The sequence below is a fragment of the Rhinolophus sinicus genome, linkage group LG03 (assembly GCF_036562045.2).
Source record: "Rhinolophus sinicus isolate RSC01 linkage group LG03, ASM3656204v1, whole genome shotgun sequence".
NCBI classification, from domain to species: Eukaryota; Metazoa; Chordata; class Mammalia; order Chiroptera; family Rhinolophidae; genus Rhinolophus; species Rhinolophus sinicus.
In genome coordinates, this window is record NC_133753.1 from 57,933,125 (window position 1) to 57,958,392 (window position 25,268).

A 25,268-nucleotide genomic window follows, 5' to 3' on the forward strand; every position below is an offset into this window, starting at 1 on the left:
CATTATATTATATTATGACCCAGTCTTATATTATAGTAAAATAAGACCGAGTCTTATATTAATTTTTGCTCCAAGAGACGCATTAGAGCTGATTGTCCAGGTAGGTCTTATTTTCAGTGAAACACGGTACTGCAGTGTGAACTTGTTATTTCTATAAATATGTTTCAATGGAGGCTGGAAATCCAAGATGGCAAAGTAGATAAACACTGTGCCTGCATCCTTCAGTGAACACATTAAAATTACAGCTAAATTACAGAACAATCAACCTGGAGAATCATCTGAAGTCTGGCTGAACAGAAGCTTTATAACAAAGGATATAAAGAAGAAGCCATGTCGAGACTGGTAGGAGGGGCAGAGACACTAAAGGGGCCCCACAACTGCATGTGGCAGAGGAGAATCAGGAGGGATATCTCGGCCATGGAGGTTCCCCCCAGAGGACTGAGAGACCCCAGCCCCCACCAGGTTCCCCAGCCCAGAGTACTAGTGCTGAGAAGAGGAGTCCCCACAACATCTGGCTGTGAAAAACAGTGGGGATTCTAAACTGGTGGGACGGAAGGCTGCGGGAAACCCAGACATCCTCTTAAACAGCCTGCACACAGGGTCTCTCCCTTGCAGGCTCCAGCAGACGGATGGTGACTTGGGGTTTGTTGGAGACATATGGGGGGAAGACTGAGGTGTGTGGCTTTAGTGCAAGGACTGGAGGTCTGTCAGCATTTTTGCTGTGTGGGATCCTTCTCCTGTGCAGCCCACAGGTTGAAGCTATTTTTTGTGTTGAGCCTGCCCCCAATCTGAATCTGATCTGATGAGCCCCACTGCTCCACCCTGCTGACTCACTGAGACCCTGCCTCACCCAACTCCCTTAATACTGGAGGCACTTTCTTCGGGAGCAGCCAGTCCCTCCCGAATTGTACTCTTTCTTGGAAAACTATCAGAGTCCGTTGGCCCCAGCCAAGCAGCAACTGGCCTCAGTGTGCTCTGTGACTTTCACTGAGTGGCACCAGGCTCAACACTGACATCAAATCAGAGATTCCATTAACCTGGTAACCACAACTCTTCCCACTCTAGAGACTCCCTGAGACCCTGCCTCACCCAATTTGTGTACCACATGAGCTTTATCAGTGGCTGAACCTTAAGGGAGCCAGCAGGTGGCAGCAGGCCTCCAGGTGTCCTGGCTTTTTGCAGAGCTACCCCAGGCCCAGTACTGGTGGCAGCCATCCTAAGTTCACAATGTGGCTCTCCCACATGACTCCAACTTTAGCACAGGCAGCAAACAACCATGGATCACTTTGTATCTCCTACCAGGTAGTCCCCAGCTGGTCACAGGCAGTGGGTGACTTGGGCCTGCACCAGAGCTCTCCCCAAGAGGCCCCAGAACAAAATACTTGGAAGTTGGCTTCAGACCACAGCAGAGCACCACCCAATTAGCCCCATACAGGGCAGTCTCAACAGCCACCAGAGCCCACTGGGGAGAATCCCACTCACTTGGATAAGCCCTCTGCAAAGCAGCCCATAAACTATGGACATGGCCAAATCACACAGCCAATCAGCCTGAGGGCCAATGCCGCTCACTGATGTGCCAATAGCAATCAGGGCTCAACTATAACAGGAGGACACACACAACCCACACAAGAGACACTCCTGGAGCACCTGGCGCACGTGACCAAGGAGACTGTACTAGGGCCCCACAAGACACCTACTATACAAGGCCACCTGGCCAAGACTGTGAGACATAGCAGATCTATCTCATACATAGAAACAAACACAGGGAGTAAGCCAAAATGAGGAAACAAAGAAATACGTCCCAAATGAGAAAACAGAAAAAAACTCAAAAAAGAAAAAGAACTAAATAAAATGGAAGCAAGCAACCTAACAGAGAGAATTCAAAACAATGGTTATAAGGATGCTCAAGGAACTCAGCAAGAACTTCAACAAAGAGATAGCAAGCATAATAAAGGACATAGAAACCATAAAAAAGAAACGGTCAGAAGTGAAGAATACAATAACTGAAATGAAGAATGCACTAGAGAGAATCACCAGAAGATTACATAGGCAGAAGATTGAATCAGTGATTTGAAAGGCAAGGTAGCAGAAAACACCCAATCAGAACAACAAAAAGAAAAAAGAGTCCAAAAAAATGAGGAGAGTTTAAGAGACCTCTGGAACAATATCAAGCATAGCAACATTCGCATCACAGGGGTTCCAGAAGGAGAAGAGAGAAAGCAAGGGATTGAAAACCTATTTGAAGAAATAATGACTGAAAACCTGGTGAAGGAAATAGACATACAACCCCAGAAAGCACAGTGAGTACCGAACAAGATGAACCCAAACAGACCCACACTTAGACACATTATAATAAAATGGCAAAGGTTAAAGATAAAGAGAGAATCCTAGAAGCAGCAAGAGAAAGACAACTAGTAACTTAAAAGGGGGCCCCATTAACATTGTCAGCTGATTTCTCAACAGAAACTTTGTAGGCCAGAAGGGATTGGCACAAAATATTCAATGTGATGGAAAGCAAGGACCTACAGCCAGAGTACTATACCCAGCAAGGCTATCATTTAAAATCAAAGGACAGATAAAAAGCTTCCCAGACAAGAAAAAGTTCAAGGAGTTCATCACCACCAAACCACTATTACAAAAAAGGTTAGAGGAACTTATTTAAGATGGAAAAAAAAAAAAAAGATCAAAATTATGAATAATAAAATGGCAATTTATCCAAAGAAACCCAAAACCCAAGGTCAAGGGGACATGTGCATCCATATGTTCACTGCAGTATTGTTTACAATGGTCAAGATGTGGAGGCAGCCTGGGTGTCTGTCAATGGATGAATGGATAAAGAGGAGTTGGTACACAAATACAATGGAATATTAATTGGCCATGGAAAGGAATGGATTCTTGCTATTTGCAGCAGTGTGGATGGGCCTGGAGGGTGTTGTGCTGAATGCAGTGTTGGAGAGAGAAAGACAGATGCAATGTGATTTCACTTGTATGTGGAATCTAAAGAACAAATTAACAAACAAAACAGAAACACAATCATACTCGTGGATACAAAGAACATTTTGATGGTCACCAGACTAGAGTGGGGTTGAGGGGGTGAAAAACGGGAAGGGATTAAGAAGTACAAATTGGTTGTTACAAAGTAGTCATGAGGATGTGGGGTATAACATAAGGACTACAGTCAATATTTTAATGACTATGCATAGTCCCACATGGGTACTAGTCAGGGAGATCACTGTATAAATTATACAAATGTCTAACCACTATGCCGTACACCTGAAATTAATATAAAATAATATATTTTTATGTGTTTCAGGTGTACAAAGCAGTATAATAGTTAGACATTTACACCCCTCACAAAGTGATAACCCTCCTCAGTCTAATATCCTTCTGTCATCGTATATACCGTAGCTGTTACAATTCCATTGACTACATTCCCTATGCTGTACTTTACATCCCGTGATAATATAAAATAATATTGAATGCCAACTGTAATTGAAAAATTTTTAAATGGGGTAAAAAGATGAAGGGGAATAAGAGGTCCAAATTTCCAGGTATAAAACAAATAAGTCATAGGGATATAATGTACAGCACAGGGAATATAGTCAATAATATTGTGATAGTGTGGTACGGTGTTAGATGTTTGTTGGATTTCCAATGGTGATCACTTCTTTAGGTATATAAATGCTGAATAATTATGGTGTACCCTTAAAACTAATATATGTTAACTATATTTTTAATAAAAATCTTTAAAAAAATAAGTTCAATGGAAATAGGACTATTTAGGGTCTGGATATCAAAATATCCCAACATAAAAAAGTCTTACCTATACCCAATAATGGCATATACTGTCAGCAAAAACACACTAAAGAAAGAGCACAGGTAGATTTAACGATAACAACAACTCAAAATCTCTGAACAGAGAAGGAAAAAGATGAACCATTGATTGACATGTATATGCCTGGAGAGACAGTGTCAGTAATTTTATATATGTTAATATAACCCAGGTTGTAAAATATACATTTTGAAAGGAAGGAAAATAATTTTGGTAACTGTACTATAAGATTATTCTTTTTTTTAAATTGAGGTTGAAGCAAAATGTTTAAAATACCAGTTTTAGGAGTCCATATGTTTCAGTTTTACTTTTGAACTACTTCACCTCCCATAATCATAAGCCAAGTTACAAAATCAGAGCATAGGAGTGGAGGGGGGGTGGTGGTAAAGGGGAGAAAATTGGTTCATTTTTATTGTAATGTCCTTTTATGAAGAAATCATCAAATTTCTAGGTCCACTGCTATTTACGACTGCAGCACAAAATGCACAATAAAGCAATATCCAAAACATCATAAATTAGTGCTATTTAGCTGACAAAGCACTGTACTATGCCCTGATTCGCAAAGGTTGATTTTTTTTTTAACTTTGAATTATAAAAATTTTCAAATATACAGGACAGTGGAGAAAATACTAGAGTAAACTCCCTGAGTCCATCACCTAGATTGAACAATTATTAACATTTTGCCATATTTGCTTCAATTGATACTTTGCTGAAGGATCTTAAATTATAGATGTAACATTTCCACTCTACATATATGAGCGTGCAGCTCTATAAAATAAGGATATTTTCTTATATAACCTTCACATCTTAATCACACCTAATGAAATTACAAATGATTCCTTAATATCATCCAACATTCAGTCCGTATTTAAATTTTACAGTTGTCACTTAAATGTCAATTGATTTACACCAGGATCCAAACAAAGTCCACATGTTATATTGTGTTATTACAGCTAATAAGCCTCTTTTAACCAAGAATTTAAAGTGATTTTTTTTTGCTACCCTGGATTCTCAGTGTCATATACATAATATAAGCACCTTTTAGGGCCATATCCTGCAATACAGCTCAATATAATCCACTAGGGAGAATATGCTTTGGTTTTCCATTAGGATTACATAGTCCGTTAAGATTAAATATTTTCCTTTATGATTAAATATTCTAAAGTAGAAACTGTCCAGGGAGATTTTTTTATAGTAAACGTGAGCACTGATGTTTTGATTTGTGACAAGAAACATACAGAACGCGTCGAGCAGACAGATCATCAGAACCTCTCAAACCTGGCACTTCTGTGTCTGTTGTGTATTGCAGTGTTTCACAGCAAGACATCCGAACAAGAATGTCTAATGAGGACTCTTGCTGGGTGTTCCGAAGGTGCGTGAGAGATCGCCATGGCTCACACCCCCTGAACGGTAGTAACTCAGACAAGGAAGGGGCAGAAAGGGCATCTGTTTTTAATTGTGATAAAAAATCTTGCCAAAGGCTACAACAGCTTTGGAGACCACCCTTTGGGAGGGAAAGCAGTTCTCTGTTGGCTGGCCCTCACAAACGCTCTCTGGATCCAGGGTTCTGGCTTGTTATGTGCTGGCAACTCATCAGGTCTCTGTTATGCAGATACCAAAAAATCCAAGAAAATCTGAAGCTCTCCTTAACAGCTTTCTTCCCTGTCCAGTTAACTTTAAAAGCATATGCTCCATCTGTCTATAAACTCATATAACCCCTGAGAGCAGTTATTATATTAAAGGGTGAAGTTATTTCTTACCATCTTCATTGCATCCGTGATTTCTTCCAAGACAAATTCAAATTAAGACGAAAACACCAGGTGCCATTTTCCTAAAATACTACCAGTGTCCTATCCTATCCATGGGAAATCTGAGGCTTCAAAGCAGGATATGTCACACAGACTTTAGAACACTGGCTTTAGAAAACTGGCTTTCTCCAATGTAATCTTAGATGATTACTGATTCGAATCCTGAAAGCATGAAACAGATTCTGAGACCTAAGTGATCATGGCAGCCATATCCATTTAAACTGTAAAGTTGTTGAATAAATTCACTGTCTAATAATTCTATTTGCTAGTTCTGAACTTTCCTTCCCTCTGACTCCCTCGCTGTGCCTCCAGTACACCCCACGGGCACCTGAGGCCCATTACGGTAGCTGTTTTGTTGGCCTGGATGTTCTTCCCCCGATCTTGACCCGGCTGGCCTTTGCTTGACATCCAAGTCTCAGGTGTCACGGCTTCAAGGAGACCTTCCCTTAACTCCAGTCTAGAGTAACTCCCTCACATGCACATTCTGTCCATCCTGTTATTCTCCCAACACACAACCATCCCATTTTCTTGTGTGTTCATTTGTTCATTGGTTTGTGGCTATCTCTCACCACAAAGGTCAGCTTTGGGAGATCAAGGGCCTTGTCTAATGTCTTCACTATTGTATCTTCAGCAGCTAAAAAAGGGTCTAGCTCACAGTAGGGACTCAGTAAATGTTTATTGAATGAATGATTCAGTTCCTTGACTTTGTAACAAAACTGTACCGAAACCTGGCTAAATAAACAATTGTGGAACACATGCAATATGACTTGCTATTTTGGCAATTTAAGCTTACTAATACCTTCACCAAAAAATTGGGAATAGTATGTGAAAAGAAGGTTTGGAGACAATTAGTAAACTCCAGTGTCTAAAGTGTACCTAATACTCCCTATCAGATGACAGAATTGTTTACTCTGTATTTTGCTTCACAGATGTGGGAGAAAAGAGATTTCTAAAACAAACAAAATGTGTTTCAAATAAAAGAGAGGGAACATAAAATACATAATTATAACCAGTTACTATAAAATATTCTTTTTCTTTTAGACAATCTCTGTAACAAAAAGATACTCACTTCTACGTTAAAAAACAATGGCTACATAGCTTATGATCAGAACCCATCTCTAATCAATGAATCTAAACAAGGGCACAAACAATTGCTTATTTTATTATATCTTCGGTGGGAAAGAATGAGAAAGAGCCGGTGAAAGAAGAAACACACTAGTTCCATTTTCCTCTAAAAGCTCTGAGAGAAGCAGGTCAACAGTAAATGGAGGATACGCCTATTCAAAGTCTTAAAGAGCTCCACTCATTTAATTTTAAATTCTGCGCTCAAGAGCTGGTAGCCTCCTCATTATTACCTCGTCTTCTATAGAATGATGCCACAGCATTAAGACAGATCGAGCACCAGCCAACCAAGAGTTCTTACTGAACATGAGCTGTGTCCCACACCATGCTCCAAAAGGCAGGAAAGACATGTGAAATAGAAGCCCCTGCTTTGAGGAACTCACAACTCAGTTAAATAGATAAGACAAACTATGAGACCACTGTACAGTGACCCACTGCAGCTGACATCCAAGTGCCGGAAAGCTGAAGGTTCACTGCCATGAAGATGGGATGTAGTGGGGGAAGCACGGCAGTGAAAGTGTCACAGGAGAAAAGCCTGAGCCACACAGCTTCCTTGCTGCAAAGACAGGATGGCTGAAGGCCCCGGCTGGAACAGGCAGAGAGTGTTTAATTTCAGGAAGTAATAGTGTAACAAAATACAACAAGTGCTGGCAAGGATGTGGAGAAACTGGAACCCTTGCACACTGTTGGTGGAAACGCAAAATGATGCAGCCACCAGGGAAAACAGTATGGAAGTTCCTCAAAAAAATAAAAATAGAACTACCATATGATACAGCAATCTCATTTCTGAGTACAGTACATCCAAAAAACTGAAATCAGGCTCTCAAAGAGATATCTGCACTCCCATGTTCATTGCAGCCCTATTCACAAGCTATGGAAACAACCTAAATGTCCATCGACAAATGCATACAGAAAATGTAGTGCCCAAGTAATGATGCCCCATATCTTCACCTGAAAGGAAAGAGGCCATCTCCTTACCTATTACTCATAAATTTAGCACTTCATTTAATTGTCTTATCCATTTAGGTAGCATTATGTGTAAGAGTGGAGATTTCAAAAAGGCATCTCAAATCCTAATCTGCAAGTTACTAGTTGTTTGGTCTTAAGCAAGTTTTTTGAACTTTTAAAGCTTCGGTTTCTTCAACCAAGATTGAAAAAAAAATTTTTTTAAGAAAATGCAGTATATACATACAATGAAATATTATTCAGTCTTAAAAAGGAAGGAAATTCTGCAATATGCAACAACATAGATGGACCTTGAGGACATTGTGCTAAGTGAAAAAAGCCAGACACAGAAAAACAAGTACTCACAACTCCATTTATATGAGACAGTGAAAACAGTCAAATTCATAAACTCAAAGGCTGGAATGGTGGTTACCAGGGGTTGTAGAAGAATAAATGGGGAGTTATTAATCAACAAGCATAAAGTTGTAGTCAAATAAGATGGATAAGCTCTAGAGATCTGCTGTACAACATTGTACATTATAGTCAACAATCACATAATGTACACTTAACAGTAGTTAAAAGGATAGATCTCATATTAAGTGTTCTTATCAATAAAAAATAAAATAAGCTTTTGAAATTTTAAAAATAAATAAAGAAGTAATCGTCTACTGGAGAGAGATCGCTAAATAAGAACGATAAAGGTCAACAGGTGCTAAGGCAGCTACCTGCTCACAGTAGAAGTGGAGGCACAGAGTGAAAAGGGTGTCTTGATCTGGGTTAACCTGAAATCAGAGCCTGAGACACAGGCTTGAGTGCAGGTAGCAGGAATCCAGGACACAAGAGCAAAAGAAGAAGGAAAGTGAGACAGGAAAGGAGATAAGCCAACAGAGGGTGCTTAGTGAGCAGATCACCACTGGATAACCAGGGCCCAGCTGCTCAAGGGTCTCTCTGAAGAACCACAGAGAAGGTGCCTCAGCATTGGCCCCCCAGAGGAAGGGAAAGCTGGAGCATTGATCCACGGATATTCCCACTGCTTGGGTGTTGCCCCCTAGGGGTTAACTTCTCTACAAACATGTGCCTAGGCAGCACAGCTCCCTTCAGTGACTTTGTAGCATGCCCCAAGAAAACAAAGAAGACACTCACACCAGCGGCCAGCTTGGTATCGACTGCTGGCAATGCTGAATCAGGTGGGCCAAGGGGATGGGGCCGAGTGATCATGACCTTCACAGAGGAGGTGAAACCAGTTGAGTCTGAAAAGATGAGTAGGTGTCCAGCAAACCAATTTAAAGGTTGTACGGAGCAAAGAAAAGGATTAGAAACAAGGCAGAAGGAACATCATGAGTGAGCAAAGACATGGAGATTAAAAACCATGAGGGGCTTTGAGAAAATCCATAGTACTTTGATGTGACTGGAGCCAAGAAATGAAGATGAAGAATAGAAATCTTTACCTGTTACTCTTGCCCCTGGCATTAAGTGATTGCTACCAGCAATGTTAAATGTGATTCCTTCCAATCCCTTTTCAATTTATTCATCCACTCCTTGGAGTTTATGAAAGATAAAAGGGTTAATTTTCTGGAACTTTTCCATAGATTATTACAATGTTCCTGGAGACTGCCAATAGGTTCTGGAATTTACTTCAGGACCATCTGTCACACAAAGGGAGGACATGCCATGGGAACTTGGGGCTCTCCTGCACTTTTGGGGGGCACCCCAAAGTTCTGGCCACAGCTGGGGTTCCCAGGACTTCCTCCCGCTGCACCACCTCAGGCCCCCAGCCTGCTGGGAGGAATGGCTGGCGCAACCCGGCAGCTTGGGCTGCAGCGTCCGTTGCACGCATTTCTTCTGGGCCAGGCTGGCGCGGAAGAAGCACGTCCTATCTCTTACCGCTGTGGGGCTCAGAGTCCGGGCGGGAGTAGGCCACCGGGACTTGGCTGGGGCAGCCTCCTCTGGGCTGTCTGTGTTTACTTTTTATAGTTTAACTGGCTAAACGGGAACAAAGTCTGCTTAATAAAGTGTTGTCTTTTGAAAGACAACATGCATAATTAAAGGAATATGTGACTTCTCTTTTTGAAAAACATAGCTTTTTCCTTTTCTTTTCCTGTGTTTTTCTCACCTTCCTGTTGTCTGACCTGCTTCTAACAGGGATACTTATATCCTATCCCTAGTCATTGTATATATATTTCAAACCATTTTAATGTGAACTAAAGCAAGTTATCATTGCTTAACCTTTTTTTTTTTTTTCATAAATACAAAACTAGAATCTTGTAAACAAATTGTCTTGAACACAGAGTAGCTACTTCTGGAAGCTTGGCTACTTTGGGGCTGTAATATGTTACACTACCACCTTAAAATTAAAGAAAAAGAGACAACACTATGTGATACTAGAGGAAGGCCACAGTTGGATCCAACCGAACTATTTGTCACTTTATATTCTTTAGGATTTTTAACCATCTTCCTTTTTTGGATGATGCATTTTGTCGCTGCTGTCACTTGTGCAATTGGAAAGGGAAAAGGAAATGAATAACAGACTTTGAAAAAGTATAGAGGGAACACAGGAAACACAGTGAAAGAGAAAATCAAAGTGGTAAGCAGAGGCCAGTTCATGAGGGCTTTGCAGCACGGTGTTTAAATTGTATTTTGTAGATAAATGGTTCTCAACCTTTTCAGGGTTATAGAACCTTTTGGGAATCAAATAAAAGCTATGGACCCTCTCCTTCCCCTCATCCATCTGAATGCACAAATACCCAAAATTGGACCTATAGTACAACATATGCACAGATTCCATAAAGCTATTCTTAAATCCCAGTTAAGAATTCTAGCTAATAATAAGAAACCATTAAAGCAATTTTATCAGTCAGGACTCTTGTTTGTAAACAACAGAAATCTACACATACTAACTTAATCAAAAAGGAATTTATTTTAAAGATATGAGGGAGCTCACAAAGTCTATTAAGATGACATATTCCTAATTTCCATTAAAATGCAAGCAAACCAGTATGAAAGGAGTCAGAAGCAAAGGGAAATAGGCAGAGGGGAGGAACACTGCCCAAGTCTCTCCGCAAGTCTGGATATGACTCTGGACTCTAAATACTTTGTCAACTGATCCTGTGCCTATTAGACTCAAAGCCCCAAACACAAGAATGTGCCAGGACACCAGGACGAGCCTAGGACCCTCACTCACCCCCAGGTGACAAGTGACCTGTGAAAGGCAATTCTCACCCCTCAGCTTCCCAAAGGAAGCAGGATACCCTACCCCTCATCAACATGCACACAGCCAGAGATTTCCCTAGAAGGGGGGCCTGGACACCAGGTGTCTAAAACTATGGCATCTGCCCCCAGCAGCAAAGAAATACCATGACTCTCACTGATGTTTACACATTAGTCTGTGTATGCCCTTCTTAAAGGGTGGTTCCCCCAGTCCATCCTCAGAGTCAGTCTGAGGACTGCAAAACACAGCTGGACCTTCGTCTCCCTCATTCTCAATGGTGAGTTTCTTCAAGCAGCTTCATATGGCCCAACTACATAAAGGTCATGTGGAAATGGAAGAATGCAGAGCATACTTTTCAGCTGACAAGCTAAAAAGTGGTAAATATTTTGGAAATCAGACTTAAGTCAGACAGAGACTTCACCTCAGGATAATTAATCAAAACAAAATAAATAAATATGCCAGTCTAAGAGAATCGGAAATCTTTATCATGTAAGTGTATAATTAATCTTCTGAGACTCTCATACCCCCAAATACTTTCCCACTGTTTGGGTGAGGGGTGAAAGGCAGTTGTGGTTTTAGCTGTCTTTTGCACGCCAGTAGCCAATTTCCCTCCAAACAGAAAGCTCCACTGGGCTAAACCAAGACTTGGTTTCCAAGAACAGAAATCCAGAGGTAGATGGTGGAGACCACTTCAGAATCCACTCTGAGTCCTTGGTTTTCCTATACAGCAAAGTTATAAGAAATCCCTGCTCTGAGGCATAGAATCTTTGGAGTAGTTAAGCAGTAAAATGGAAAAACACTATACAATCCTCATTGAAGTGGGGCTGTGGTTTCAAATTTATTTTTCTAGTAACAATATTTTTCATAAATCTGAAGTTTCTGAAATGGTCAAACCCACAAAAAATAAACTGCTGTTTTCAGCCACATTAATATCCCATTCCCATGCTGCAAAGACTAAATTAAATTAGCATTTTACATTTACAAGGGAAAAAAATCTTTAACTACCTGCTTTTAAAAGCAAAACCACTGATGAAAATATATATATATGCACTTTCAACACAAACCACATTAGTCCATGGAAAACTACATTCCAATAGGCACTTGCGAATATTTTCAAATCCACAGCATAGGGCCATCTTGTACATGTTGAGTAATGGCAACTCACATGGTTATTGCTTCCTTTTCTTGGATTTCCAGGAGCTGCAAGAGCCGGCACTGTCTGTGTTGTAATAAATTCTACTCCTCTGACCTTGAAACCTTTCCCTCACTCTGCTGTAGTCACCCTCACCTGCATTTTACACCCTGGCAACACACTAAGCTCCTGTTAACTCCAGGGCCATTCAAATGACAAGATGGAGCCCATCGCTCCCTTTCTTTTCACTCTGTGCTCCACCTTTCGAGTTCACATTCTTATTATCCCATGTCTAACAATTGTTCTGCCTTTTAACTGGTCTCCCTCTCACTTCTAACCAACCTGTATACAGCTGCCATAATAAACTTTCCAAATTACCATTTCGATGGTGGCATTCCCAAATATTGATTGCATCAAACACTAGTATATTTTTCCATTGTCCAGTAAATGAAGGCCCAGACATCCCAATCAATCAAAACACACCAAGTCTTCTGAATGTGCTTAATCTTTTCCTTCTTTTTATGGTGTGTTTGTGCCACCCTCTTGCTTGCAGATACCCTACTCCATCCCTGGCTGTGCAAGAGCGGAGGCCCAGCAGTGGTATCTTACCCAGACTGGTTCTGCCATCTCTGAATCTCTCTCAAGGTCAGCCCAGATGCCACCTCTCCCATGAAGGCCTCTGAGAACATTCCAGTTGGTATTAGGTTGGTGCAAGAGTAATTGCAGTTTTTGCAATTATTTTTAACCTCTTAAACCGCAATTACTTTTGCACCCACCTAATACTATGTGTTCCCTCCTAATTATAGTTACCACACACTGCTTTAGGAGGGCAAACACTGTGCCATCTTCATCTTCATAGCCCCCCGAGGCCCTAACAGAGTGTCCTGAGTATAGCAGGTTCTCAGTAAATGTCACCTTCGCATACCCATCCCATCAGCAAAGGAAGAATCTGAAGCTGTCTCCTAGACGAGCCACGATTTTTATGTTTCCCTCTTTCTCGAGGAAACTACTTTCCCACCAACTTCCCAGGACTTCCCCCAAACTTTGTTCTTAGAAAAAGCAAAAGGAACAAACCATGGTGACACCAGCCTGAGCTGGCCTGGCCTGGAATTTTAACATAAAAGGGAATGAATGAGTTCTGGCTTGGCTCTCTCCTATTCGTTCAATTATAGGAGGATGGAGGTGGGGAATGTAAGGAACCAAGAAAGACAAAGGAGAGGCAAAAACACCCTCAACGCTTATCTGAGAAATACGTAGTATATTTCTATCAGAACATATTAGTAATTATTTTATGGTAGTGTTCCACAACATGACAAATAAATGCAGGCAAGGATTCTGTGGGCCTTACTGATCGCTAATGCCGTCTTTAGCACAGTGTTTGAACTGGTGCCCTCAATCGAGTGTTTATTGAACAAAAGAATAAAAATTTACTTTTATTTACTTATATTCCTCATTTATTCATTAAGATGATCACAAAGTAATAGTTTACCAAATTACAATAGTTTAAGCAAGTGAGACGCTATGGCATCTGCATGCAAAAAGACCCAACTAGATTACACAGGCTGTTGCCAAGAGTTAGCTTTTGAAAGGTAAGCACTGGAGCAGACCAAGAACATGACCTGGGCACTGAACAAAGGGAGATGGGAGTGAAAGCGCTCTGACTCATGTGCTAAACATGAACCTCCTCTTAATTTCCTCACGGCAAGTATTGAAGACAATACACCTACACTACACCTGGACTTCCCAAAATGTGGTGTAGTATTAGTGAAGATAAAAATCTTTCATTTTCCTAAACATCCAATGAGATACCCCTAATCTCAACATGCTTACAGTAGAACTGGTGATGTCCTGAAAAGATAAATGAGGGTACTGCTAATTCACAGAAGCCCATGATTACAAATGTGGTTATGCAGCTCTCCAGGGACCAGGGGTGTAGAAGTAAATGCACACAGATGTGAGTTTGTTCATGGTTTCTCTGTGTTTGTGTGTACACACAAGGAGTGTGTACACATCAAACTCTCCCCCTTTACCAGATTCGTTTTCTTTCTCTTTGCCCATATGACTCTTTACGTTTTGATTTTCATCTCTCTGTCCCCTTTTCCCTATAAGATTAAATAGAGAAATGAAGCATATATGTTGCTATTTCTTGTTTTAACCAAACAGAGTTTTATATTCCTTGTTCTTGGAACATTTTATAGTTTCCCATTAAAAGACTAAATTATATTGCTTTCCTTTGTCGGTGGTCTCTGATCTTTTTTGCTGTTGCATCAGTGGCCCTTGACAGAAAAAAGGCTGCCCAACATTAGAAGTCCTAATGGACTGAGGGTGTTCATTCTTGTGGTCTCTCCCAACCCCATTCTCTTCTAAAGACAATATGAGGAATCATCTTCCTCAAACTTTTTTTAAAAAAACTATGCAGTATCTTTGCCCTGAATGTAGAACGGTGCCCTGTCATGTTTTCATCTGAAAACCTACAGCATGAGTGACAATCAGTTGAGGTCTCATGTGGTTAAAACTGTGAATACCTATACAGATACACAGGATCCCAATTTTTGTTGTAGTTAGTAATGATATTTGGCAATAACCTGCTAAAAGTCACTAGATCCAGGGATAGTTACTCACAACTGCTGACTCATGTGGAAACAAATTGGAAACAAACTCATATTGGTAGTAACAGGTAAACAGTTTCTAATTTAGAAGTTCTTACTAGGAAACTTTGTTCTACCTGAAGCTAAGTATTTTGAAAAAGAACAAAGGCATTGGACATAAATGATTAGTATCACACTGAAGGAGATGTTTTCCTGGACCATGCCCTATAATTCTAGAATGATAGTCTTCTGAAGAGAGACTGTGTGGACTCCACAAGCTAGGGAAGAAAATGACAAGCCACCAGAACTAAGAAGGTTTTCACCGAAGTGCAGGTAAAATGCCAGTATGAGAAAAATGTGCAATGTTTAAGTGACAATGACTTGGTATTTGGTCAAGAACAATATTCACTGTCCCAGATGTCTGGAAAGAAATGGCAGCTTCATATTTTTGCATATGAAAGTAAATTGGTTCTCACTAGTATCACCAAGATTTCATGGGATGAGACTCATAGGCACAAAAAGCACAGGGAAATGTGGCTGTCATCAGGGTTATTTTCAAATGTCCCGGTTCTCCTTTCACATGTTAAGAACAAATGCTCTTCCCCAGCACTTTGAAGTTCATCACATCCACATGACTTGCTTGAGCCAATGAAAGGAGACTAGGAATGATGGTGTCACTCGGGCAGACATAAGAGCCAGTGAGCAATTAGCAACATTCCCTTCCTCCAGCCACACTGATTACAGACAAATGACGGATCCCCCAGAGCCTTGGTCCCTGAGTGTCTCAGATGGACAGACCCATTTGCTGACTTGTGGATATGCACAGTGGGCGCGAAATAAACTTTTGCTGGGTCAAGGCACTGAGACTTTGGAATTGTTTGTTACGAAGCACAATCAACTTGAACACACTAATCTAGGAGATAATCACTTTGACCAAAATAAACAGATTTAACTATAAGAAAAGCAGCTTTTGTACACAAAGATATTTACTTATATATAAACCTAAAAATGTGAAAACAAAAGCCAAAATAGCACCAAATAAAAAGGAGGAGGAGGAGGAAAGGAAGAAGGAGAAGGAGAAGGAAGAGAAGAAGATGACGACAACGACGACGACGACGACAACGACAGGAATGGCCAGATTGTGGTCTCTTAGGTAGATGAAGATTATGGAAGGTGTTTCCTAATCCACACCAGCAGCGGGGCAACAGGGTACACACAACGAGACATCAACTGTCCTCCTATCTGCAGAAGCTTCATTTTACTCAAAGCAGAGTGTCTAAGTTCATGGCTGACCCTTTGATAATTTCACATCTCAGAAGGTAGAGATCTATCCATGATAAATTCAAGCAAAGGGAATACTACTGTGTTTCCCCGAAAATAAGACCTACCCGGATAGTAAATCCTAGCATGATTTTTCAGGATGACATCCCCTGAACATAAGCCCTAATGCGTCTTTTGGAGCAAAAATTAATATAAGACCTGGTCTTCTTTTCGGGGAAACATGGTAAGTAATGTCAAGTCATGTATCTTAGATGTAAGAAAAATATGAAAGTTTAGAAACTGTTCTTTTCCCTCCCCTCCCCTCCCCTCCCCTCCCCTCTCCTTCCTTCCCCTCCCCTCCCCTTCCCTTCCCTTGAGGCAGCCATGAATGGCAGAGCCAGCAAGGCCAGACTCAAAGAGGCAGTTGGGGCAGAGGAGGTGGCCAGTAACTACAGGGTCAGAGCCAAGGAGGCTAGCAAGGCTGAGACCAAGGCCGTGGTCAGGGCAGAGCAGCCCAAAGGGACCCCCAGGCCAAGGCCAAGGCCAAGGAGGCAGCTGGAGTGGAGAAGGTAGCTGGCAAGATCAGGAGACCAGGTACATGTAGGGGAAATAAGCACATAAAAATACGTGTATTAGGAATGATGGGAGGCGTATATTTTTCATGCTTCCAAGCTCTATGCAGGGGCACCAGGTATCACTGCAGCTCATGTACACTGTCACTTATCTGCTGGCTCACTTTGCTGCATGGAGCAGCCGCTAGCTCCACAGCACCTCCAGGTTTCACTGTCCCTTCCTGCAGCTTCTCTTGGGCCAGGTCCACGTTCAGCCTCTCCTGCAGATTACCAGTATTGTCAAAGCTGGAGGCCTGGATGGAGGTGATAAGAGTCTGACTCCGGTTCCAGTTCACCCTCGTGAGCTCCAGCCTGTGCTTGCTCCCCACACCCACACCCCCACCCTTACTGCATATGTGTCATCCCTTCCTGACTGTCTTTCCTGTTGACTTCAGGCTCCAGCACCACATGCAAAGATATGGGCTTGTGTGGACTGTCTAAACAGCTTACACAATTGCAGGGGTCAAATTTATATAGTAAATCCCTTTCTCTGACAAAACCCTGACTAATATAGCCCCTTATCACATAGTGGTTGAGACTGTGGAGGGAGGGCTCTGCCGTCAGACCGCATGGGTTTGAGTCACAAATCTGCTGCTTTTTGCTGTGTGACCTTGGGCAAGTTGCTTAATTGTTCTGAGTCTCAGTTTCCTCATCCGTAAAATAGCAAAATATTGGAACCTTCCTTAAGGGATGCTCCTGGCAGCAAAACCATCCAAAGTCAATCTTTATCCTTTATGTTCTGCTAAATTAAATTTATATAACCTGTGCTATATTTCACTTACATAGATTTGGAATATTTTAAGGAAAAGTCCATGTGCGATTTCAAAGACCACTGTCAAAAACTTTGAGATGCCAGGTACAATGTTCTGTTGGCGGGAAAACCTTGGTATCATTCTTTGTTTGCAGAATAAAAACAGAATACTTAGCATATTAATGAACAGTTATGTCAATAAACACAAACCTAATCAGTATTGTAATGGCCAAATGCATTTGCCTTTCTCTTTTAAACAGAATTTCAAACAAACATACAAAACAACACCTAACAAGAAAGTCTTCATTCCCTAGCAGCTGCCTAACTTTGGGAGTTTCACTGCTATATTTTAAAAGTGTGAATAAATTAGGAGGGTCTGGGAGGGTTGAGAGAGGGAGGGGTGAATGCATCAATATTTGAATGTCAGAATATATTTATGACACAATGTATAGCCTTGAAAAGGACTATTTCATGCAGGTACTCTCAACATGAGGACCATATCAATAAACAAGTATGGCAAATGTTTTAAAAAGTTCTTAGAGCAGAGCTTAAAACACACTTAGAACAGTGGTTGGCACCTAATGATCCATGTTACTTGTTGGTGTCATTATTAGTGGTAATGCACATGAACAAATTTTTTAAAAAGCTTTTTAAAAGGTATAACTACTCCTTAGCTAGTCTTCGAGTGCTTTGAATTCTTGAATTGGCCTCCTACCCATTACTTTTCCATAAGAATAGAAGAACATTAATTTAACTCATTTCTTCAGTTAGCAAACATTTGCTAGGTGCTGCAGAAATATTGAGATGCACAAAACAAGGATCCTTTTTCAAGGATACAAATGCTGTGGGAAGACAGTGCCTCATTGTTCACATTTAGCTGCTGCGACTTTCTGGATTACTTTCTGGGAAATGCCATAGTAACTACTGTAAGTGAGTTTCACATGAGGCTGGATAAGTTATGTCCAGCTTGTTTTCATGGCTGTAGGTCATTGGAGACTACGAGGCTGCTGTTGTCAGGAAGATAGATGTCCCCTGCCCTTCCCCTGCGGTAGGTCCGGTCTCCCTGAAGCTGAGAGTTCAGTACACAAGGATGACCTTCCTAGAAAGAGGAAAACTCTCTTCTTTGAGAAAGAGGACCAGAGTGTCTGACAGAGATAAACGTTGGGTCTCACTGGTCTGACTCTTGACCACATCCTCTACTGCCTGCCATCCCTTCCCAAATCATATTAATTCGACAAACTTGGGGAACTCAGAGCTGGAAAATACAGAATATGAAGAGATGGTCAAGCTCATAGGTTCGTTCTGGGCCTGGCTCAGTCCAAGATGGCCAAGTGTATTTAAGACTACTCCTCAAAATGTACCTTCAGAATTTGTTTCATTTTAGCTCTTTTAAAACTCTCACACAAATGAATGGAAATTCCAGAATTCTAATGCTTTTGTGGCTCCAGAATGGCCTCAGGAGCAAGAAACCATTATTAGCCTTGCGGGATAACAGAGAGATTCAGAGCTCCAACCTACCTATTAGTGGCTTAGGCACCAACCAGAACATAGCACACATCACCGGTATGATTCAAACATGCTGGTACTGAGTTGTCCCTACAGAATTTGAGAGTTTCAAGATGGCATGTCTTCAAAATCATAGTTAATAAGGTATGCTCACATTCTTTTTTAGTTCTTTAAACATTTGAAGAAGGAAGGTGAACCAATGAATAGGGGTATATAACGCACATATCTGAAAAGAGGAAAAGGAAAACCCAGGAAGGAAGCATCATCCCTAAGTGACCTGGAATAACAGTTCAGCCTTTTTTTTTTTTCCTAGAAAATAAAGAACCTTTACTCCTGGCATGATTCTTCCCTCTGCGGCCAGATAGTCAACAGGAACTGAGGAGCAAAAAGGGGAGACCAGGCAGAGAAGGAAAGGAAAAATAACTAAGTGAAAGCAAATTTCCCCCACACTTGACTTCCAAAACAACTTAAAGCATTTATTTTGTATATAACAAAAAATAGTTATTTGATTTATTCTTTCATACTTTGTTTCATAAAAATCTACTATCTTATAAAAATGAAAACAACAGACAAAACTCATTTTTATTTGGCCTTATTAGAAGGACACCACACAGATTTTAAGGATTTCTGCTAAACCAATATTTATAAACTCTAGAAAGGTTGATAATTTCCTTTTGAGTTTCTTCTAGGCTCTTCTTGAAAAACTTTTCTTTCGAAATTCTTATACAAACAACAATTGATTGTGTTGAGATCATAGAATTTAGTGTCTTATAGCTCACAAGCTATTTTTAAATCAACTTCCTTATTATCTGAGAACACTTAACTGGAAATTGATATTACTGACCAAATGACTCCTTTCATATCAGAAAGTGCTGTTATTCTTTCCCATTAGATAAAAAACAAACTACTCTTCTTAAACTTTACTGAGATAATCTATGAGGATCACACTTTTATCAAACGAGAAAATTCCATAGCACTTTTCACGGCTCTCCTGTAACACAACAGCTCATGCACATTCTAGCCAGGTTGCTCCTTAAATTAAACAAGCTCCTGGATGCCCCACAGTTTTCCATCTTCTAAGGCCAAAGGACCAGATAGGAAAGAGCCAAAAGGAAACTCTTTTACCACAAAGTAACCTATCTTCATCACTTTTCTTTAATTTTAAGAAAAAAACAGAGCCAAGTGAAGTCAAAATTCCCTTTCTTGGTACAGGATTGCTAAGGTCAGCTTATTAACACACTGAGATAAAAAGTAATGGCAGAAAGAGTACTAGATTAAATCAGAAGACTAGGATTTGGGAACTGCTTGTAGCACTTACTACCTCTTATAATATCATGTAACTCTCTGACCTCAGTTCTCTCATCTGTGAAATGAGGATAACCACGTGCCCCAGACTTGTAGTGAGAATAAAATCAGGTGATAATGGGTAAAGAGTAATGTGTAAACCGTAAAGTAAATCACAAGTTGGGGGGGGGGGTCTTACTCTGGTGTTAGGAGGATAAGATGTCCTCCGTAAGAGCAGTCTATCGGTGCCCTGTGCTTGCTCAAAAGCCATGATTATCACTCGTGACTTTGGAGATCCCAGGATCCAAACAAATTAGTCAGCAACTGGCCAGCACTTTGTCAGCATATGGTCACAGGCAAAGTTAGAAATCCAAGCAATGAGATTCGTGTCCAGCTCAGTACAGTACATCTAATCAGCAGGGCCACCCCATGTGGAGCACAGCTGGGCACTCCCAAAAGGAATGCTCCCAACAAATTCCCCCTTTCTTAAATGAGCGACCAAACCACCTGACCCATTCTCTACCTCACTTTCCATTTAGTTCTTCAGGGGCTCCTCTGTTTATCTTCCAGCGTGTGTTCTTGACTTATGTCCTATGCTACATACATGTGCCCATCTCTCCAGGCTCTTAACCACAGCTTCATCTTTTTCTCTCGGCTCACACCTCAGTAAACACCCCTCCCAACTCAGCCTGGCAATCACTGCCTGTGGGCAGGGCCTGACACATAACCCTCAAATTATTCTAAATAATGTCTAAAGGATTTGAGGATTTTACCTTGTGTGTGTATGCGTGTTTAACTTTAATGGCCTCTGAGCATTTCTAAATCTAATTTTTAGAAATTTGGAAAGAGAAAATAATTGTACATGGGACTTTGAAAGCCTGACTGGTTTGGCAGAGGTTGCAAGTTTGATTATAAATGTTTCTCCCTAAACTGTTACCTCAAAGTCAACGTCTCCCAACTCACGCTCATACTCAGGTAGAGAAAGAAAGCAATTTTAGCACTAAGAGAACATCGAATTCCCCGTCTCTTTGAGAAAGGCACGGATTTCCATGATGGGAACATTATTAGTTCAAGTCAAAACCAAGTATGTTGAAGTGTACACACCTGGAATAAACGGGTGGTGGCACCCTCCACAGTCCTCTGCTGGGCATCTGTCATCTTTGCCTCCATTCACAGAATCTAACTACAGTGCCACATTCAGTAAGAACAACATCTTCTAAAGGGCTGAGAAACATTCGCTTAAGGTCTTAGACCAACCAAAGCACAAACTCAAAAGGAGCAAGGCAAAGATATAAAAGGATTTTGATCCCTAAAGTTAAAGCTGAGTGCCAAGAGAATTCAGCTAGAAAAGTTGTTGAGGTTAGAGGGCTGGATCCACAGAGTAAATCAAGTGACATTAATCTAGGAGACTCTGGAATCCTACGGACTAATTTATGTTCATAGTTTTTTGTTTTTGTTTTAATTTATTTATTCCAAAAGCAAATGGGGGAACCCTTTGAGGCTGACAAAAATACAAAATGCATTCATTCATTCGACATAGATTTATTGAGTACAAACAAACATAAATAAATTATGGGACAGTAGGGAAGTTATTCTAGATAAAGAGGTAAGATTAAGCATATATTATTTTTGGGCCGGCCCGGTGGCTCAGGCGGTTGGAGCTCTGTGCTCCTAACTCCAAAGACTGCCGGTTCGATTCCCATAAGGGCCAGTGGGCTCTCAACCACAATGTTGCTGGTTCAACTCCTCGAGATTATGGACAGCACCCCTGCAACTAAGATTGAACACGGCACCTTGAGCTGAGCTGCCTCCCAAATGGCTCAGTTGGCTGGAGCGCATCCTCTCAACCACAAGGTTGCCAGTTAGACTCCTGCAAGGGATGGTGGGCTGTGCCCCCTGCAACTAGCAACGGCAACGGCAACTGGACCTGGAGCTGAGCTGCGCCCTCCACAACTAAGATTGAAAGGACAACAACTTGACTTGGAAAAAAGTCCTGGAAGTACACACTGTTCCCCAATAAAGTCCTGTTCCCCTTCCCCAACAAAATCTTAAAAAAAAAAAAAAAAATATATATATATATACACCTCAAAACCATTATTAAAAAAAAGCATATATCATTTTTACAAAAACCATGTAATCATTATTCTTTACGGGAAAAATACACATAAAGAGGAACGCATGTACTATGATTAACAAGTTATCCTTTGTGTTTTCCAAGATTTTTCTGAAAAATTAACTTATTCAAAAACATGCTTTAAAAAAAGAGGGGGAGGAAAGATAGGCAGATACAGAGAAAAAGGAACGTGGATAGAGAGAAAGAGAAGAGGTTATGGATTGAGAAGGATAAGGAAAAGATAAAAAATTATATTGAGCCTTTAAGATAGGTAGCAACTGCATTTCAGTTGGAAAAGAGGAAAAGTGCCAGTTAGAAGAGGGCAATGATATTTAGGATTCAAGGCTCAGAGGCAAGACCAAGAAGCAGTTAGTAGGGGGAGTGGTTCAGCCAAGACAACGCTGTCCACGTGGGCATGTAGAGGCCCAAAAGGGAGTCAGGACAGAACAGACGTAAGGCCCAATGAGAAAAAACTTAATATCCAGGTTACGGAGCTTAGGCAATAAGGTAACGGTGAGGATCTAAAGGTTTTTGAACTAAGAAGCGACACAATGAAAAGACTGCTTTAAGACGATCATTTGACACTGAATAGTCTCAATGTCTTTTAAGGCTTCTTTGCCTTTGCTTCTTTACCAAAAACTCCCAAATCTAATTAATATAGTTTGGATCTTCACATGTTCTACATAAATTCATCATCTTGCTCCCAAAATCATTTCCCATACTATAATTCCCCAACTTTCTCAACATCCACACTTCTGTTTCTTTTCTTTTTTCCTTTCTTTCTTCCTTCCCTCCCTTCCTAGACATGGGCAATCTTTAATTCCAACAGAACTCTCCTTACAGTCTTGAGAAAGTATCCATTGTAAAATTCCCCATTTTAGGCTCTTATGCGATGGAGATAGAACAATAGTCCCTAACTGGCATCCCTTTCGTCAGTATCTTTGGCGTCCAACTCATACTGTGCACAATACCTCTGGACACACGTTTTCAAATTCTCCACTCCTTGTGTATCTATGTCTAAACTCAGGCTCTATTCTCTGCCTGGAAAGGCCTCTCACCCCTTTCAGGCTGGGAAGTCTGTAATTGTCTTTTAATAGTCAGCTCAAATTCAAGCCACATTCTTCTGGCATTTAGTCACTCTCTTCTCCATATGCTCAAGACAGTCAATAAATACCTTTATTCCAGCAGGTATTGTTCTCTGTGACTGTGCTTTGGCTCTCTCCTTCATTAGACACGAGGTCACTACGAGGTAGAGATCAAGTCCTGCTTACCTTTGTATCCCAGCATCCAGCATAATACCCAGCCCAACAAAGTCAGTACATACATTTGCTGAATTAAAGAAACTGGACAATGTCTTAAATCAAAGCATAAAGGCTATTCCCTGGAAGCTCTCACTATCCAATGCTCTATCCAACTTCTTCATTCAATAAATATTTCATTAACTATGTAATACACACAGAGTATTTAACAAGGCCATTGGTGATCTGGACTTAGCTACAAACTCAGCCTGATATATCATTCAGCACCACATATGTTATTTTCAAGAAACACTCAACTATCTGTAGTTCTCTGGACATGTAATCATCTTTCACTCCTCCCTGCCCCTGTACCTGCTGTTTTGTCTGCCTTGAAGTCTTGCTGACTGCTTCTCTACCAAAGAAATTCCTATTTATTCTCTACCTTTTGTCTGGTTGCTATCTCCTTAGTAAAACCAGCTCTGACTTCTGTCTTTTCTGGTCGCTCTGGGCCCAAGTACACGTCCGTGACCCACAATCATTACTCTATGCTGGATCAGCTTTTTCTTTACCTGTTTCTACCACTACTTTGTAAACTCCTTGAGGATGGAACGCTGTTATGTTTATTTCTATGTTCCCAATGCTCAGTCTCAGGGCCTAGAGGAGGTAGACGAGAAGAGAGAAGGAGAAATACCAAAAGCAGCTGACATTTATGAGCAGAAAGGAGAAATACCAAAAGCAGCTGACATTTATGAGCAGCTCCATTACTAAGCATTGTTCTTAGCACATTACACAGATTACTCCTTTAAGGGCGGTATTCCTAGTCTGCCTATTTCACAGTAAAACTAAGACAACAGTCACAAAGAGAGTAAGGGAAGAAGCCCCAGATCCTTATCCAGGCAGTCTGGCTACCCTTGGGTCTCCTGCCTTTTGGGTGTGGAGGTCGGCAAACTTTTTCTGCAAAGGGTGGGACAGTAAATATTTCCGGTTTTGTGGGCTATTCAGTCTCTGTCACAACTACTCAACTGTGCTATTACAGTGCAGAAGCAATCCATAGCCAATTATGGCTATGTTCCAGCAAAAGTTTATTTTACAAAAACAGGCGGCAAGTCTGATTAGGCCTGTAGGCCAGTTTGCTCATCCCAGTTCTAGAGACTCAATAAACATTCATCAAATTAAATTGAATCTAACAGTGTTGGAAACCAAAACTTTCTCCCTGCCCTCAAATGATTCCCTTATCTTATCCTAAAGTTGTGAGTAGCTGTATCCTTTAAGGCATTACTTGGCAGGCAAATCCACTGTAAGCACTCAATAACCAACTTTAGAGCTGAATGGGATAGAAATGGGTCCCTGAGGCTGACCTCTGTGCCATGCTCCTACCCTCTTGACTCTACCTCAAGAGTCGATTGCATCTTAGCTAGATGTCCCAGGCCCCAGCATTGACTTCCCACAAATAGATAACCTTTACTTTTAAGAAGAAAAGCCACTCCAAGGCTCCATCCTGTACCTCGACCTTTACCTGGCCTTTATCTCAGGTATCTAATGTTACCAGTATAAAAACAAAATGACTTGAAAGCAGCAGGCAAACAGAAAAACCTTCCACACGAAAGTGGGCCACAAGTTTCAACTGAAACAGTGAAGACTTCCTGGTTTCCAGAATGCTGTTCCACAATAGTTACGAGCACTGCTTGAATCTCGACCTTTTCATATAAGTATTATAATAATCGGAAAAATGGGTAGGAACAAAACAGATGAAAAAAGAGCAGCTTATTCAATCATGAACATCTTGAGGGCAGGAACCATGTATCATTCACCTTTTCCTAGCCAGAATACCTGCTGTGTGGCAGACCAGGCAATGTTTGTTGAGAATGAA

General features: G+C 41.0%; 1 protein-coding gene across 5 annotated transcripts in view; it reads right to left on the bottom strand.

Annotated features, from left to right (window-relative positions):
• GALK2 (galactokinase 2) overlaps positions 1 to 25,268 on the bottom strand; it is a 127,129-nt gene that overhangs the window by 16,735 nt on the left and 85,126 nt on the right. The gene's annotated exons all lie outside the window — the stretch shown is intronic.